This window comes from Rhinolophus hipposideros (assembly GCF_964194185.1).
Source record: "Rhinolophus hipposideros genome assembly, chromosome: 6".
In the NCBI taxonomy this organism is placed as follows: Eukaryota; Metazoa; Chordata; class Mammalia; order Chiroptera; family Rhinolophidae; genus Rhinolophus; species Rhinolophus hipposideros.
This window is the reverse complement of record NC_138052.1, coordinates 22,878,595-22,898,051: the sequence shown is the minus strand read 5'-3', so window position 1 is coordinate 22,898,051 and position 19,457 is coordinate 22,878,595. Positions and strand designations below refer to the sequence as shown.

The window sequence follows — 19,457 nt, the reverse complement described above, 5'->3', positions numbered from 1 at the left end:
ATATTTCGGTGCTCCCTGATTGGGGGCACAAATATTGATGACTGTTATGTCTTCTTGTTGTATAGTGCCTTTTACCATGATGAAATGTCCATCTTTGTCTGTTGTTATCTTTTTCACCCTAAAGTCTGTTTCATTGGAAATCATTATGGCTACATCTGATTTTCTCTGGGTACCATTTGCTTGGAGTGTCAATTTCCACCCTTTCACTTTGAGTCTATGCTTGTCCTTGTAGCTGAGATGTGTCTCTTGGAGACAGCATATGGTTGGATTTAGTTTTTTGATCCAATCTGCTACTCTGTGTCTCTTTATAGGTGAGTTCAGTCCATTTACATTTAGGGTGATTATTGATATGTGAGGATTTCCTGTCATTCTATCCTTAGTTTTCTGGTAAGGCTGTGTCTCCATTGTTTCTTTGCCTTTTTGTTGTTGTCTATTATTTCTGTGTGGTCGTATTCTATGATGTTCCCCTCTGTTTCTTCTTTTATTACAGTATATTTTTCAGTTCTGGATGATTTTTGAGTGGTTATCCTTAAGTTTTTGTAAAAGAAAGTTTGATATTTAGAGTATTCCAGTTTCTTCAGCACGCCTACTTTCTCTATTCCCATCTTCCAGTTCAGGCTTTTACGCTCCCCCTTTTCATGTCTCGGTTGCCACAAGTTGTCCCTGTTGATGGTGGTCTAATAGCCTCCTTTAGTATTTCTTGCAGTGCAGGTCGTGTATTAGAAAATTCTCTCAGCTTCTGGATGTCTGGAAAGGTCTTTATTCCTCCTTCATATCTAAAGGAGATCTTTGCTGGATATATTATTCTTGGCTCATAATTTCTCTCTTTCAATAGTTTGAATATTTGGTTCCATTCCCTCCTAGCTTGTAGAGTTTCTGATGAGAAATCTGATGATAATCTAATGGGCTTGCCTTTGTAAGTTACCCTCTTCTTTTCCCTGGCTGCCTTGAGGATTCTTTCTTTGTCATTGGTTTTAGACAGCTTCAATACATTGTGCCTTGGTGAAGGCCTGTTGGGATTGAGGTAATTAGGCGTTCTATTTGCTTTTTGGATTCAAGGATCCAGTTCTTTCCACAAGTTTGGGAAGTTCTCATTGAGGATTTGTTTGACTATATTCTCTGTTCCCTTTCCTCTTTCTTCTCCTTCTGGTATGCCCATTATTCTTATATTGCTCTTTCTGATGGAGTCAGAAAGTTCTTGTAGAGTTCTTTCATTTCTTTTAAGTCTCAAGTCTCTTTCTTCTTCCATCTGTGTAAATTCCAGGTTCCTATCTTCGATGTCACTGATTCTTTCCTCCATCTGGTCAACTCTACTACCTAAGCTGGATATTTTATTGTTAATTTCTTCTATTGAGTTCTTAATCTCCAGAAATTCTATTTGGTTCTTTTTCAAAATTTCAATCTCTTTTGTAAAATGCTCATGGTGTTCTTTGATTGTGTTTCTGAGTTCATTAAACTGCCTTTCTGTGTTGTCTTGCATCTCGTTCAGTTTTTTCAGAATTGCAATCTTGAATTCTCTGTCATTTAAATCACATATTTCTATATCTCTAAGTTCCTTTTCTGGAGACTTTTCACTTTCTTTCTGAGCTATCTTGTTGCCTTGGTTATTCATGGCCATCACTGATTTACTATTTCTCTTTCTAGACATCTACAGGAGTGGCTTCTGCAACAGGTTGATAGGTATGCGAAGAGCTTTTGAAGTTCCAAAGCTCTTTCTACACCAGATTCAGAGCCGGTTTGTTTTAGCAGTTCTGTTTACTCTTGCCGGGATCCACCCAGATAGGTGGGGCCAGGGGCGGGGTGAGTTGTGAGAGGTGGCCCAGAGCAATGGCGGCGACCACCACCACAGGCAGTCTTGCTTCCACAGCTCCCTCCCCTTTGCCGGAACTAGTTGAGCTGCGCATCTGTGTCTGAGGTCCACAGTTCTCAGAGCAGCAAATATTTTGTCCTTTGATCTGACACTGCTACTTTATCGCTTCTAGCACCGGGCAAGTGGGGGCGGGGCAAGCCATGGGAGGGTAGGGAGGGGGCGGCTAGTCTCCGTGCCTAAGGCTTCCGTTCTCAGCTCAGCAGTGAGGGCTTAAACCACCGATTTCAGCCCTCTAACCTCAGTCTTTGCTTTGAGATCTGCCGTGAGCGAGCGTTGGATTCAGCTGTTTTGTATGCTGCCCCCTCAGCCCTGTGGGCCGTAAGCGGAGCCCTAGCAGTGCAAGTCTTTCCCTCTCCCGCAGCTGCAGCTGCGGTAGTTCCGGAATGCAGTGAGCATGGAGCACTGAGCTAGGTCTGCGTCCTGCGCCATCGTGGCTCCGTCCCCGCACTTCTCCTCTCCCTCCTCCCCCGCTCGCGCGATTCACCCACCTGGAGGTGAATTCAGCAGTGGGCCTCTTCGTCTTGACTGTCTGCTGTGCAGGGAGTCTTTTGTGGAGTTATTGTTGTCCGATTCGTTGTAAATTCCAGGGGAAGGCTAGAGAGGCTCACCTGACGCAGCCATTTTTCAGATGCCCGACACATCAGATGAATTTATACTTTGAAGTAAGTAGCCCATTCTGATTTACAATAAGTGCACAAGTACACAACCATAAAAGGCCATCCTGAATGCCTAGTTAAAAAGAAAAAAAAAAAAAAAAACTCTCAGCACTGTGTTCATCTATAAATGTGTCTTTATTATTAGTTCTTTTTGCCGTGCTACAAAAGAACTCGATTACTGTTTTATGGTCATTTGGCAACATGCTTGAAACTCAGGAAAGCAGAAATCAGAGATGTGCTAAGCTTCAATTGTTAATATTCATTTTTCTTTATGAATTTGGCAAAATATGCTTTACACACTCATAGTCACAAACATTTTCCCCTTCAAATTTTGGTTGATGCTACATAGAGCTCTTAAATAATTATGCTTATAGAATTTTGTGTAGCTCACATGTCTGCTTGTTTCATTAATGGATTCTAATAAAGTGGAAATCTCTTGATGATCCCATGACTGTTCCATATACCAGGTAGAACATACTATTTGTTAGGTTTTCTTTATCTACCAATCTGAAATGTGGAAGATAAAATGCTCTTTTCTTCATGAATAAGTCATGAAATATACCCGAAATCCGTGATACTTAATTACTAAAACTGGAGTTTCTGTCTTGATAAATTTTATTTTAGTGGAAGAAAAAGGAAATGAAGGAAGGAAAGAGAAGGGAAAAAGTAAAAGTCTTACTTTTGTGACAAGTAGCCTGCTAAAATAATTTCTGACTTAATATGTATTTGACAAATTCTATTTTTTCTCTATAATTACTATTTTTATTTTTATATAATTACTTATTTTTATTTTACATTTTATAAGGGATTTATATCAAGTAAAATGGACATTTGTTTTCTCCTAATATTCCTTTACCATTAAGCATTTTTAATATTGCAGACACATTTATAAGATATTAGGGACTTATCATTGAATCTAAAGACAGTGAGCAGTAGGGGCCGAGTTAAGCAAGGCAATAAAACTGGCATTTTGCGTTTCAGTTAAGATTCAGTTAAGATTGCGTTTCAGTTTTTGGTTAAGATTGCTACTTATTTGGTTCAGGCTGTAACATCTTGTGACTTGCACATTTGTTTTAATACTGGGCTTTATATTTTCCTCAACACAATAGTTGGGGTGAGTTGGTATGATCCTGGTTCTCTATTAACTGGCTATGTGACCTTATACAAATCAATTTAAAATGAAAGAACGTGTTCACATAATTGCTGGGATTCTAACCAGATCTAAATATTTCCCCCCTTCCATTCCCTTGAGTTTGCTTTTCTTTTTATTTGTGGTGTGCTTGTGTTTGTGTGTGTGTGAAGGGAATATTTGTCTCTTCCCTTTATTAACTCCTTTTTATTTTCCTCAACACCTAATCACTCACAACATTTAATCCTTTTCTAATATTATTTCTTAAAATATATTCCTTGGGACACCAGTTTTACAAGATGTTTGTCAAAAAATAATTTTGTGGTCAAATGAATTTAGGAAATTTTACATGCTATATCACCTTATAGGATATTTATATGTACATTAGCATTAGTTAAAGATTATGAACAGTCCTTGAGTAAAATACTTATTTTACTTCGTTTAGCACATGATTTCCTTAATTTGTTTGAGTACTGAACACTTCATTGATATTTTTGTGCGTGTGTCTGAGTATGTTTCTGTGGGTACTTGTTTCTAAGGATGTAATACGACTGTGCATATATTTCTAACATGTATTAACATCCCAGATATCTAGGGTTTTATCTTATCCATTTTGAGAAACATTGTTTTAAAGGCCTTAAGCAGAATTACTCAGATTGAATCCTCCCATATTTCTTTCTTCCTTTTTTTTTTCTTTTTTTTTTTTTTTAGTCTCTGGTTAATTCCATAAGTGCTGTGTGTACAAGGGAATATACAGATTTACTGTAAAACATTTTAATAGCTATTTCTACCTAAGCATCCAACTATTTTTAGTCTGAACATAGAGGGTTATAGGATCCACATACCGCATGCCCTGAGATTGCAGTGATAAAACCAGAGACTATTTTAAAACTGGACTTTAGAGGAATTAGATATACAGTAAATGTTTAGACACATGTAAAATTTATTCCAGCAAAGAGCTTAACCTAAAAAAATGATTTGTGATTGAGGATGATAGCAAAGAGTATATTCAAAAACGTAGACATATATCCAATGTCTAAGCAATTTCTGATTTAATTGTAACAACTTTTCAATGATTTACATGAGAGTACAGTGACAGAACCTTTTGATGGTAGAAGAGCAATGTCAAATGATGAGATAGTGATATAGATTGTGAAGGACTTTGTTTAAATGTCTGTGAATAATGGGTCTAAATTTATATATATGTATATATGTGTGTGTATGTGTATTCACACACGCGCACAAACACACAGACATATACATATTGTGTTGAGGATACATTCACAGGTATTCTTCTCATCAAAAAGGTAGAATTCTATAGTGTAACTATAGTGTAACTCTGATCATTTTCTAAATACCTGAGAAACTTAGAAGGCCTAAATCTCAGGTCTATGAAATTCCCTTTGCTTTGATTCTGTGCTTTTCAAATAACTTTCAGATTTGGTTTCTCAGATACCATAATTCTAGGAAGGAATTTGTTGTGATGTCTGTTAGTAATTGTGTCACTGGAACATCCTAACAGTAGATATAAATTTAAAAATTGATATTCTGATTTATTTATTAGTTTCCTGGGATCATGGAAAGCATGAAATAATTTCCCAAAACCTGATAATCCTTTGGCGAAAAACTCAAATAGAATTCCTGAAATTAAAAATCTAATGATTAGATCTGTGCTTAAAATATTCTGTAAGTCTTTATCATCTTAATGACATTTACTTAAAGTCATATCAGGTCTTTTAGCAACTTTTGTTGTTTCAATGTGAGAATTAATCTAGAGGATATTAATCTCTCTGTTTCAAGGTATCATTAAGGAAGATGTATCCATGTATATATATATATATATATATATATATATATATATATATATATATATACACATATATATATAAAGTACAATTATTATTAACTATAATTATTAAATATAATTATATATTAAGTATAATTATTCAGTTCAGTTTCACTAAAAAACAGCAGGTAGTTCTGCTATTTATATTTCTAAACCTGAATGGTAGAAAAAGACTTATGTACTACTAATCAACAATGAGACTAACTTTCCAAAAAATTCATGTTTTAAAACATGTCCCAAAAATGTGCTAAAGTTTTGTTAGTTTTAAAACACTCACAAGACAATAATAATAATAATAATAATAATAATAAAATAATTATATAACCAAAGAAGCTTGTATTTTACATTTTAATTGTTGTTGGGGGATACTATTTTGCACACTGGAAATGACAGTAATAACAGCAATAAAAAAAATTCATAGTTTTACTTGTGGCTTGATAGACCAGATCAGATTATCTGAAGCAGTAAGCAAAATTTATTATCCGTGTGAAATAGCTCACTTGGCCTTAAGACTTAGTTTGTTTGTACTGTTTGCTTACTTGTTTGTACTATTTAAAAATATATTGATAATTTGTGTGGAGTTATAAGAGGTAGTTAAAATAAAAATCGTTATAAAGTCTGTGACTTCTCCTTTATAGAAGACTCATTGTGCCTGACAGAGTCTATCAGTCCAGACTGTATGCAGGGAACACAAAACTCACTACTTAAATCAGGAAGTGCTTTAATACAGAATGCTCTCAATTGTTGGGAGAGGAATCTCAATTGTTGGGAGAGATAGAGGAGAGAATTCTAAGGTGTACCTTTGGAAATGATATCCAAAATGACACTGAACTTTAGGAGCTACTATCTCTGTAGTCTTTAATAGAACTATTCTAGAATCAAGAACCCATTACTGCTTCTGAATACCCCGGTAACTGGAGATTGGACATACACAGCAGCAATTCAGGAATTAGGAAAGCTTGTGACAGAGCCATTGCCACTGTGCTGTACCCACACTATTTCTTGTTACTTAGGAAACTGGATAATAGAAACTGAAACAGTACTCCAAACAAATATTTTATTTTCAACCATTGCCTTTGCCTGTCAAAAAATTTGAAACAGGCAAGAAGATGGCCTCACTCTTACTTCTACTTCCAAATTTCTGAGGGCACGTCAATTAGCACCCAAATTGAACCTCAGCCTCAATTTTCTGTGGAAAAGGTAGTTTTAAGCTTCAAAATTGCTTCAAATGAACAAAAAGGAAAATGAGATTGATAGAGCCAATCTAGAATATCCAGTGCATGTGTGTGTGTTTTAAAGATCTAGAAATAGTTAATGTCAATTTTTTTTCTTAGTAGAAATTCTTTTTTTCTTTACCCTAGTTACTTATGAGTGCAGTAAAACCAGTATAGGAACCAGGTATGACTATTTTTTGTTCTTCTTCTTTAGGAATTAAAAAAATATATTTTTTTCCTGCTGAAGTGTCTCCCCAGTGTGTGTGTGTGTGTGTGTGTGTGTGTATTTCAACTCCTTACATTATTTTTATTGATAGTATGTCGCAGTGTGATTCCCACAATTTCGTATTTTTCCTTGGGATCATCAATTTATTTCAAGAAAAGACTCCCACATTTTTTCCAAGATGCCCTATTAGGTCCAATCTATTGTTTTTTCTCCTTTCGAGTGATTTTAGGAACTCTTCAAGTATTTCTTCTTTCTTCATGGCTATAAAAAGAGGGGGAGTGAGGATCATACCTGACAGAAAGAAAGATGGCATCATTGAATTCTACTGACATAGACATGCATTTTTTTAAATAAATGATCTTTTTAGTGTTTACCTTATGTTATATCAAAGAGAGATAAAGAGAAATATTTAGATGTCTCTGAAGTTCTTAACAGGAACTACTTTCAGTTAAATTAAAAAAAAAATACATTTGAAAGTGAAATAAAGCTTTCCTTTAATTTTTCCTCTATCACATGTAAGTTTTACTCTGTCTTAGAGCTTTGAGGATTTAATTTGTAAGAAGAATATGACTCAGTAAATTAAAACTCTCCATGGGTATCACCACAAAAATTTTGAATTTAAAGGAGTGCATTCTGATTGCAATTACTCACATAAAATGCCATTGGAAATTATAGCAGTTAGTTAGATAATTTGTACAAAAAAGATGTTTGTTCCTAAAGTACAGATAATTGAGGCAAAATACCCCAAATGTCTGAATTATGCAAATAATCATCTCAGTGTTCCATCCCATTCTGTGTGATTAGCCTGAGCTATTATTTTGAGACTCCCAATTAATGTTGTCCATCCTTTGTCATGGGATAATATTCATACAAAATTACATGGACAATCAAGGTAATTATTTTGATAACCTCAAGCTCAGTCATTTGCATATTCCAACTTTTTCTCTTTGAATTATTCAGACAATCAATTCATTTTTGGTAGTTCATATTGAGTGTAGTACCTGGTTTATTTCTGAGCATCATTATACACAGTTAAGATGTAATGAAAAATGACTCTAGCCAGATATACACCAAATACTTAACTTTCTTAGAACTTTTTGTTGCAACTTTAACAACATTAAGATTAATAATAATATTTTGTGTTGGTCAGAGATCAAGAGGTATTAGCATATGAAATCATAGTTTTAAAAATGGGTATTTTTTTAAATCCAAAATTGGACTTAAGATGTCCATTGAGGTATTATGTAATGTATATGCCTTAGGTATATCTCAAATTCTTATAAATATGAAATATTACAGAATTTGCTATTATCAGTTATTTTATTTATTGTTTATGGATTTCAATGTGATTGAGTATTCTATAATTCTGAATGTTATGAACTAAATATTTTTGTACACCCAAAATTCATATGTTGAAGCCCTAATCCCTAGTGTGTGGTTATTTGGAGATAGGGTCATTGAGAGGTAATTAGGTTTATATAAGTTCATGAAAGTAGATCCCCAATATAAGGCATCCATTCCCTTATAAAAAGCAAGGTGACCAGGGATATCTCTCTCTCTCTCTCTCTCTCTCTCTATCTCTCCCATATGTGGATACAGAAAGAAGGTATCAGTCTGAATCATGAAGAGAGCTTTCATTGGATATAAGCTCTTAATCTTGAACTTCCCAGTCTCCAGAAATTTGGGAAATAAATATATATATTTTATTAGACAGCCAGCTTATGATATTTGTTATACCTGTAACATCCCAAACTAAGATAGTCTCCTTCATTGTAAAAATAGAAGTGCATTTATTTCCTAATGTATCCGTCTAGATTTCCATGGGGCAAATCCCCAGAAGAATAACACTCTGTCTCCATTTACACAGGTCTTAGACTACCTTTAGAATGAAATGTCTGAGGTAGAAGATTGTAAACTTGTCACAGCAGGGCTTGACTAAATCTGGATTTCTTGTGTCATTTCTCAATTCAGAGATTCCCTAATACTTTTCAGTATGCTTCAGTGTAACTGCTAGAAATAATCCCCACCTATGTCAAACAAATTAAACTAATCATTTGTTGATTGGTTTTGACTATTGGACTTGACCAAAAAGAAAAAAGAAAGAAAACATTTCAAAGGCATTTCTTGATTTGTATTATGTTTATGTCTCTGAAGAACTTATGCTATTTCTGTATCATTATGTATATAATCCTAACTGTAGAGTAAGTTTAATTTCTAAGCATTTGCGAACAGTGAACATTTCTATGGAAGTATTGAACAAATATCTAGTCACTGGGTTTCTCAGTTGTAATTGTTTTTACTTCATCCAATGAAACTGATACCATTAATCTAACCAAACCTCACTTTATTTATAGAATCAGTCCACTAAAAATATATCAGTATGCTTTCTTCTTCATTTATTATACATTGGAAATAATACCTAGGGTAAACGAATAATTTTTATTTGTTGCACTTCAGATTCTCGGACTATATCTTGAGTAGGTTAAGAGATCTGACCAGGATGAAAAATAAATGATCAATAATAACAATATAACAATTACATATAAATTATATATAATTTTATAATATGTAATATAAATATACAATAACAATTATAAACAAGTAATCAAAAGTCTGTGTTTTTGAAGGCTTTTGTCAATAGTGAATCTGAAGTAATCTACTATGTGCAAGCAGAAGCAGTCAAGGTAACTAGTAGTCTCAGAGACAAACCATGGCCTAGGTGACCTAGGTTCTTACTTACAGGATAGGAACAAGAGCCACAGAGTTACATGACCCTGAGAGTCAGAAAGTGGTGCTTGGTAGGGATAGACAAGAAAGAAGGACTCCAGAGAATCGCGAGCAATAAGGCTGTAGAAGTCAAGGTGTGGCAGTTTGAATGCAAAAGTGGATGTGGTGGTATTTTGTCCCTATTTTCTCCTGATCTTTGATTTATTATTCCTACTTATTCACTCAGGCTCACCAGTTGTTATTATTCTTCCACACTGTTAAATGGTACCATCGCCCCTCACACTATTGTTATCCTCGATGCTCATTTGTGAAATTGCTCTCTGACTATTTGTGTTTTCATAAAATTGCTTGTCGACTTTAAGTAATATAGATCCTTCTTATATACAGTTTTCCTGGGCAAAGAACAGTGACTTACCAAATCTGAGCTCACAGGTAAAATCAAGGAAACTATCGCAGCTGATTAAAGAGCAAAAGGAGTTGTGACTCCATATGACTCCTACTCTGACTGATGTAAAGGTGAGAGCAGATATTTTAGGCAGGGGATTTTTGAACAAAGGCTATTGTGAATAGGACAGCAGTTCTGATTTGGCAATATTTACGGCACTTAACCATGGACTAAACACAATTTTAGGCTTTGGGACTATAGCAGTGAATTACACATACAGAATACCTGCTCTTATAGAGTTTTTGTAGTGTGAGGAGTAGTGACTAATAAGTAGGAAATCTTAATCAGTTATGAATGATAAAAATAAAATAAAATTAGGATATTGATATTGAATGGTGGAGATGTGTCACTGTGTGTGATTTTTTGGGGGTAGTTAATGTTGACTTGTCAAGAGAGGACTTTCTGAGAAACTGACATTTGAAGGGATATCTGAATGAAACGAAAGCACAACTTATGCATAATTAGATACTCTTTTATCTTGAAGATTAAGTACAGATGTCCTAATGTGGGAGCTTTCTTTGCAGGTTGAAGAAAAAAATAAGGAGGCCAGTGTGACGAGAGAGATATGAGGTTAAAAAGAAGTTTAGAAGCCTTGCACGTGATGTTAAAGACTTTGGATTTTATGCTAAGTATGGTGGGAAGTCATTGGGAATTTTAATGAGGAGTGGTGCTTTGGAAAATAAGAATACAGACTCAAGATTTAGAATAAAGCCTGCTGTTTATTAAAACTTTATAGAGAAAACAATGACACAAAGGGAAGTTGGAAGCCAATTACACCTCGTTCTCTGAGTAATGTTCATCACAAAATGTTAAAAAGAGAAATACTCCATTTGACTTAAAGTTGAGCCAAAGCACAGCAATGTTAGATATTTATAAAAATACTGATGAGGTACATTGAAAGCATTTCTGCTGCATTGTAAATCCCTGGAGTCTATCATTTCATTAAGAATTTTTCTTTGCTAGCAATCAACTATAACATATATCTCAGACTATAAACAGTACTGTTTTCTTTAGTGGTGTCATGATATAATTTGTGTTTTATAATGATCACTATAGGTGTTCTGTGAAGATTGTAACAGTGGGTCTAGTAGGGAAGAGAGAGACCAGTTAAAAAGCAATTGCAGCCATCAGGGAGAGAAAAATGTGTCTTGACCAAGTTGAGTAATAGCAGAGATGGGAAGAGTGTGTAGTTTGAGGGAAAGGTCTTATGGTCCCCTGATGTATTAAATATGGGGTGATGTGGGGGGAAATAAACATGGAATTAAGGATGAATCTATTTGTGCTATGGGTCAAAAAAAAGAATGTAAAGTTTTGCCCAATGGGAAAAAAGGCATCTTTGTGTAAATTATTTTTTCTGTAGAGAGAGAATAACCCTGGCATCTTTTCTAAATGCATCTACCATAGGAAATACTAAGATTCGCTTGTAGCTTGGCCTGGAAGCTATTTAATTGAGAAGCAGTGGAACTGTAAGGTGGAAGGGAGATTCAGAAACTCAGTCATCTCACGTCCCTTCCCCCTAACAAAAAATATAGGAACATCCCCTTTCCATATGAATACCTGATATTGGCCCATCAGCTCATGTCAGAGGCACCTTCGTTGTAGTTTTTCACAAAGAAATCAATGGGATGTATGTAGAATTTTGTGACTATTTATATAATGAACTGACCTTCATGTTCATTCTATGTTACATGTGTTTAAAAAAAAAAAAATTGGTACCTAGGAAGAGGCAATTTTTCATTAAAGGAAAAGAGAAGGACTCCATAATGTACCACAGACTCTGTTCCTGTAAGGATGTTCCTGCCTACAGTACACCTAAATTGAATTTCTATAATACTATTTTAATTATTATACCAAGAGGACAGAGCCTTTGCTTGCTCAATTCACTTTATTTAATTCATCTAAGGATAAAGTGAGTATATGCTTCTTGCAAAGATTATGGTGACATATAAAAATAAATAGAATTACATCATTTTATCATTCAGTTAGAGCATTTTCAAATGCTCTAACAAAGAAATATAGTCTAAAATCTAAATGTTAATTTCCCACTGAAGCCAAGAGACACATAAACCGAAGAAGATAGAACCATTTCTTTAAAATTCTACCATTTTTTAAATTTAATTTTTACCTGCCGTTCTCTGTATTTAAATTAGAAGCACTATAACTCTTCAGTGAAGGCAACCTCACAGTTTGAGGGACAATATTTGAGTGGAAATAAAAATGTTACGTTAAAATATCCATGATAGACAAGAATAGGCATATGGATAGAAACCATCTATATTTAGAATATTTCTGATTTGCTGTGATGTGTTCAGAATTTCAATCATTCTGGGCTCTTTTATCCAAACTTGAATATAATTTAAATGCATTTCTTTCAATATTATATATTTAATGTTGGCAAAGGAAATATGGTGAGTATATGCCAAGTAACCTCACCATTGTTCTGATACTCTTTGAAGCCACCATATCTCTCATGGCATTGCAGGATGTTCTTAACTCCTCACCTGCTTTCAGACTCACCCCTTTGATCCAAATAGAAGTCAGAATGATCTTTTTTAAAATTATAAACAGACGTCTAAATTCCCTTCTGGAAACTGTCCTCAGAGACTTTCCGTTAAACACTACAGATTGATCAAAGGTGTTTATCTGTTCTTTTTTGAAAGTCCACTTTTAAATAAAGTAATGTTATAAAGTGTTAACTGTGCCCCCAAAGGGAAAAGAGAGAGAGAGAGAGAGAGAGAGAGAGAGAGAGAGAGAGAGAGAGAGAGAGAGAGAGAATGGACAAAGCATGTGAGATAATTTTGGACAATAAAGAACAGATGATTAAATGATCAATTAATTAGGTTTAATATCTATTGCTTTGCTGAGTGTAGATGGGATGCCAAGATGAAGAACTTCAGAAAGACCAAAAAGTAGAGTCTCTGGACACCTCTGAAAATGAATATATAAGACAGGGTTAATAAGAAGATGATTGGCTTAGAACCTGTTTTTAGAATTGTTAGGCTACTGGATTCCCTATCCCAGTTCCCATAGCCAAGAACAACTTGTCTTCTACTTTAGCAGAAAATGGATGTTTTACTTCTGAAGCAGTTAAACAATAAGTATCTAGAATGATAAAGGAAGCCCCAAGACCATGGCAAAGAGCAAGCCAAGTACAGATTGGAACAAGACGATGGCAGGAGATAGGAGGGATGCCAAAAGCAAATATTAATGATAATAATAATAATAATAATAATAATAATAATAGATTACTGTTTTGTTTTTTCCTTTTCTATTTAGGGAGGAATTTTAGAGTTTTTTGTAGAATTATGCAATAGTAATATAACAAAGAAAGCAAGAAAGGAAAAAAAAATAGAATCTTAAAAAAAAAGTTGTTCAAGGAAGGAAGTATAACCATAATAAAATATTTTCTTCACCTGTCAACAAAAAATTATGTAATCATATAAACACTGAGAGTTAATTTAACTGAAAATTAAGATTGTGGAAAGGTGGGGGGAGAAAAAGTGTAAATATATAGTTTAGAGGAGTATAAAGAATTAAATTCTAATCTTGTGTATTAGAAAGTCAATAGATTTGGTAAACTTTAAAATTGTAGCAAATGTGTTATGTAGAATTATGGAAGTAAATACAATTGAAATAGCTAAAATAATTGGACGAGAATAGAGAGAGGTGAAGTAGAAACTGTTGTTCTTCACTCAAAGCTTTGATGGGATGTTTAATTTTTTAAGTCATGTACGTTTACTGTGTGATAAAAATAAAAATCACATGTAAGACAAAGTCATCCCCTAGTTTTACAAAGTAATCATGAAATCTATCAATTTACTGTAGTCTATATATCCCTGCTCATCTTTGCACTCTCCCTCTTTCCATCCATCCATATTTTAGCTATGATATGGTTCCTTGTATGCAACTCCTCATTTTTAAAATACACCAAGCTCATTTCTGCTTGGTAGACCCTGGCCCCAAATTTCTACATGCCTAGTATCTTGTTATTCTGTGCTTAGTTCAAATACTATCCTTCTCAGGATGCCCGTGGACCAGTCACTTTGTAAGTCATTACTCTGTTTCATATTCTTCATAACACTAATACTATCTGACTCTGTTATTCTTGAGACAGAGACCTTATAAGGGATCCAGACTAAATGCCATTGTTTCAGCACAAAACCACACTTTTTAAAAGTAGAGCAGAAATCTGCAAGGCAAGTTATCTTTAAATTTTTCAGAGTTAATTTATGAACACTTGTGGAATATTCTGTGTTTAAGCATTAAATTGCACTATAGGTAATTTAAGGGATCAAAACTAGTTAATATTTTACACAGTCTAGTTCAGATGTAAGTCTAAAAATGACATCCAAATGATGGGAATCCAACAAAATCTAGCTTTAAAAGCTTTAGAGATTTGACAAATCCAAAACTCTAATTCGAAAGGATATATGCACCCCTGGGCTCATTGCAGCATTATTTATAATAGGCAACATATGGAAGCAACCTAAGTATGTATCAACAGACAGATGGATAAAAAATGTGGTACATGTATACAATGGAGTATTATTCAGCCATAAAAAGAATGGAATTTACCATTTGTGGCAACATGGATGGACCTAAAGGATATTATGCTAAGTGAAATAAGTCAAATAGAGAAAGGCAAATACCGTGTCATAGGACTTGCATATTGAATCTAAAAACAGAATAAATGAACAAAAAAAATGGAAATAAACTCATAAACATGGAGAACAAATTGATGGTCGCCAGATGAGAGGAGGTTTGGAGGATGGGTGAAAAAGGTGAAAGGGATTAAGTAGTACAAATTGCAAGTTATAACAATACTCTCTGGGACATAAAATACATCATAGGGAATACAGTCAATATTGTAATAACTATGTATGGTATTAGATGTGTATTGGACTTATCAGGGTGTTCACCCTGTATGGTATATGAATGTCTAATCACTATATTGTATACCTGATACTAATATAATAATTTATGTCAACTGTAATTGAAAAATAAAATAATAAGAGGTAATATTCAACCTGTAAAAAATAAAATAAATAAAAGCTGCAGGGATTTGACAACAACTGTATTAGTTATCTGTCATTGCATAACAAATTACCCCAAACTTAGTGGCTTAAAGACAGCAAACGTCTATTATCACATACTTTCTGCAGTTCGTGAATTCAGGAATCGCTTAGCTAAGTGGTTGTTTCTCAAGAGGTTGTGATCAATGTGTTAGCCCTGACTGGGGGGATTGAGTTTGGAACTTAATTGAGGTTGGAACACTGGCTACCAAGCTAATTCTTGTGACTGCTCGCAGCAGGCCTCTCTGCGTTCCTTGCAACATGGGCCTCTCCACAGGATTGCTTGCCTGTCTTCATAACAGATGCTGGCTTCCACAAGAGTGAGTGATAGAGAGAGAGAGAGAGAGAGAGAGAGAGAGAGAGAGAGAGAGAGAGAGAGAGAGAGAGAGAGAGAGAGAGACAGAGAGAGAGAGACAGAGAGAGAGAGACAGAGAGAGAGACAGAGAGAGAGAGAGAGAGAGAGAGACAGAGAGACAGAGAGAGAGAGAGAGAGAGAGAGAGAGAGAGAGGAGAGAGAGACAGAGACAGAGAGAAAGAGAGAGAGAAAAAATTAAGTTATATAATGCCTTATATGTCTTATCCTTGGAAATCACACTGTCATTTTTGCCATATTTTACTCAGTACTAGGAAGTCATAAAGTACATCCCACATTCAAAGAGAGGAGAATTAAGATCCACATCTTGAAAGGAGGAATATCAAAAAATGTGTGGGTGTATTTAAAAATTATCACAGCTAAGTGTCTATTTTATCATAAATTAACTTTGTTATTATTTTATGTGGTGCCAAACTATTCTCTAGTACATACTTGTACATATTATAAGCAGTCATAAAGCCATACAGTAAAGGGCAGTCCTTTAGTTCATTCTGGGAGGCAACTAGTATCTGTGGAATACCTAACTTCAGAATACCTAACTACCTATCATTGTTCTGGATTCTTAATGTTTGTCTGATTTAATATCTGACCACTTTGTAAACTGATATTATGTTTATTTAATATATGAAAAATGGCTCTAACAGATATTAATAACTTTCACAAAAACATACTTTTATGTAGAAGTTTGGGCTAAACTAAATGTTATACAGTGTTTGCTTTGCTTTGGTGTCGTCACATTGGTGGCTTTTGATCCAGATTGCCTGCACACAGGTTTTGTTTGATACCCAAAATACTTTATAATTAAACAAAAAAATAGTTTACCATAATAAAAAATGTAAGACTTCAAATGAAATCTAGAAATCTGTATTTTGGTGGTCTTTGAAATAATGAAGCATTTCGATACCAAAACAATCAGCTGAGTTTGAGTGTGCCTTCTTTAGGTAGTTGTGTACTTTCAGGGTGTCATCTAGGTTTGTCATAGTCCCACCTGACAAGGTTTACCTATTTACGATACTTTCTAATCCTTTATTCATTTAAATTTGCTATCTCTGGCTAGTTGATCACATAGCAACTAATTAAAGAAGAAATCAAGCACTAAAATGTGTTAATGTATAATTTTTAAAGGTTAGAAACATGACTCATACAAATATGTAGTAGACATATGTTAATGAGTCATTTAGCTCATTAATGAGAGAACCAGCAAGATGGTAAATTTGGCTCAAAGGACTACAAAAGAGACTGAAGAATTTGCAATAAATGAAAGAAAAATATGCTGACAAGATTGTAAAGTTAGATATAAAACTAGCTAATGTCATAGTGGACAATAAACTGGGGTTATTTTTACCATCTGAGGGAAGTCACTTTCATCTCCACTGGACAAAAATTATTTGCAATTTTTTAATACACAAATTAATATCTAAACTCATAGAGATTGGGACCTAATCAATATTAAATTGTAAATTAAACAAAAGAATATCTCCTAGAAGAATGAACTAGCAATGCTTGGTTTGCAGATTGCCTTTGTTCTGCGCACAGCCATCCCTGGTCTCCCTCTCTGAATGGCCTGATCTCCTCTTTTGATAAGGTCCACCATTAGGTTGGATTAGGGACCTCCCCAATGGCCTTTTTCAAATGTAATCATCTCTTTAAAGACTTCATCTCCAAGTAGAGTCACATTCTGAGGTACTGGGGGCTAGGATTTCAACATATGAATTTTGTGGGAAACAATTCAGTCTAGCACTAAGTGTACAGACATTTTAGTGAATTAAAATGTTTAAATTCTACTTTCACCAACTCTGATAATTACTTGTTTTATGATATGAAGAACATGTTGATGTAACATTTTGTTAAATTATTGATTATCAAAGGTATTTGTCTTTTTTTGTTGTTTTCACTATCCCCATGACATTTTCCATTAATTCCCACTGGGTACAGCTTTCAGTTGTTAGGCTTAACAAATATTGGGTTTTAGAAACTGTTCATTGTTACTTACATTAATAGAATACATATTAAGTTTCAAAATACTTATTTTTTATGTTTATTTAAAATTTTACCAATATTAATATTTAGATTATTTTGTAGATATGAGCAGAAAAGTAACCTTTGTTTTTGGCCATTAAGAAATTCTGAAGGACCATAAGAGCCATTTCAAAGGACCAGTAAGGATGAAATCCAAGTGAATTTTGGTTGAAGAATTAATAAAAGCTGATTAGAGAAAATAACAAGAAAATATTGAAAACTTTGTTCTAGTAACAGTAAAGTAATAAAGGTCTTACTAAAAATTTACAAATTATTTTATAATGTAATACCATAAAAATATTAGTTACCTTCAGCAATGTTCTGTGAATTTTGTTATGTATCGGCAAATAAAAACTAATACTGCATCTGTTATCTACTAATTTCCTAAAATGTTCAAATCAAATTAGTCAGATTTATTTACTTATCTATCTATCTATCTATCTGTCTGTCTGTCTGTCTGTCTATCTATCATCTATCTAGCAGCTTGGTTACTTGAACTCTTTGTCTAATTGCCTCAGTTGTCCAATCTTAATAAAAATTACATTAAAATCAGGAAGAAACTTCAAATATAAGAAAAAGAAACAAAAACAATTCCCACACTTTCTCAATGTTCGGCTAATTATTAGATTGTTTTAGTGAAAACTTGTTGCTTCAAACTCAGATGGTTGTTAACAATACCTATTGTTTCAGTAGCAGACACCTTTTCTGCAATGATTTTGAGTTGAAAGAAGGTACCAACGCTGTCATACAGCTCTTTTGTCTGAAATTACAATTGCATAGACTAAACCAACTGCATGCCTAGTGTAAGAGATGGGTCATTGAATGGACCCTGGCACATATTTTGTCTGAATCCAAGGTATTTAAAATGACATTTGAAACAATCTGATCTGTGCTCTAATATAATAATACAAAAGGAATATATAAAAAAGCTACATTTACAGATTTCTGGAGGCAGAGAGATAGTTCAATTTTTTTTTTTATTTTTTTTTTAAATCCTGGTCACTGAACTGGTTGGAAAAAGAGCTTCATGTTGTTTGTGAAACATTTAAATGCTTATGCTTCCATAAAGGCTATAATTTAGGATGGAACTGTAATTGATAGCTTGAAAATGTGTATCCAATTAATACAATATCCACTTTCTCCTTGTGCTTGTGAGGCATGATAGAAATTCCCACAAAGTTGCTACTTTCTCTATTTTGCTTTGACAGTATACCATTATGATGGTAATGATGGCACATGCATCTCTATTAGTCTTTCTGTTGAAAGAATATCATTCACTGAAGCAACATGTTACTAAGGAAGTATTTTGAAGTGTAGAGTAGGAAGAATGTTTTGCTTCAGATTGCAGAGTGAAGGTCTTATTGCTCAATGAATCGTAGATCCATAGTAAAATCAAACAAGGAGGTATCAAAGTATAATTTCCATAGATAAAAATGTGACTGTCATCAAAGTTAGGAATGAATAGGATCAGAAATGTATTTATTTATGGCAGTATTGAGGTAACCAGCCCAGCCTAGGTGAATTGCTGATCTAGGTGAATTAGTGGAATTGGATATGTATAGGCATTTTAAAGAAAAAGACTGTTCTAGGTGAATTAGTGGAATTGGATATGTATAGGCATTTTAAAGAATGCTGATCTAGGTGAATTAGTGGAATTGGATATGTATAGGCATTTTAAAGAAAAAGACTGTTTAAATATGATTTGTAGGTTAGATATAAAAACGGTTAATGGTATGGGTAAAAAACCATAACCTTTGGGATTATCCTTTCTACCAGATAAATATCTACAAATTAGAATGAAATTTCACAGTGTATAGGTCTGAACAAATTGAAAATATTAAGTCAAACACATATTCCTCTAGAGCTACATTATCCATATA

At 34.0% G+C, this 19,457-nt stretch overlaps 1 protein-coding gene across 7 annotated transcripts in view; it reads left to right on the top strand.

The window, feature by feature from the left end:
- LRP1B (LDL receptor related protein 1B) overlaps window positions 1–19,457 on the top strand; it is a 1,877,633-nt gene that overhangs the window by 894,327 nt on the left and 963,849 nt on the right. The window lies entirely within an intron of this gene.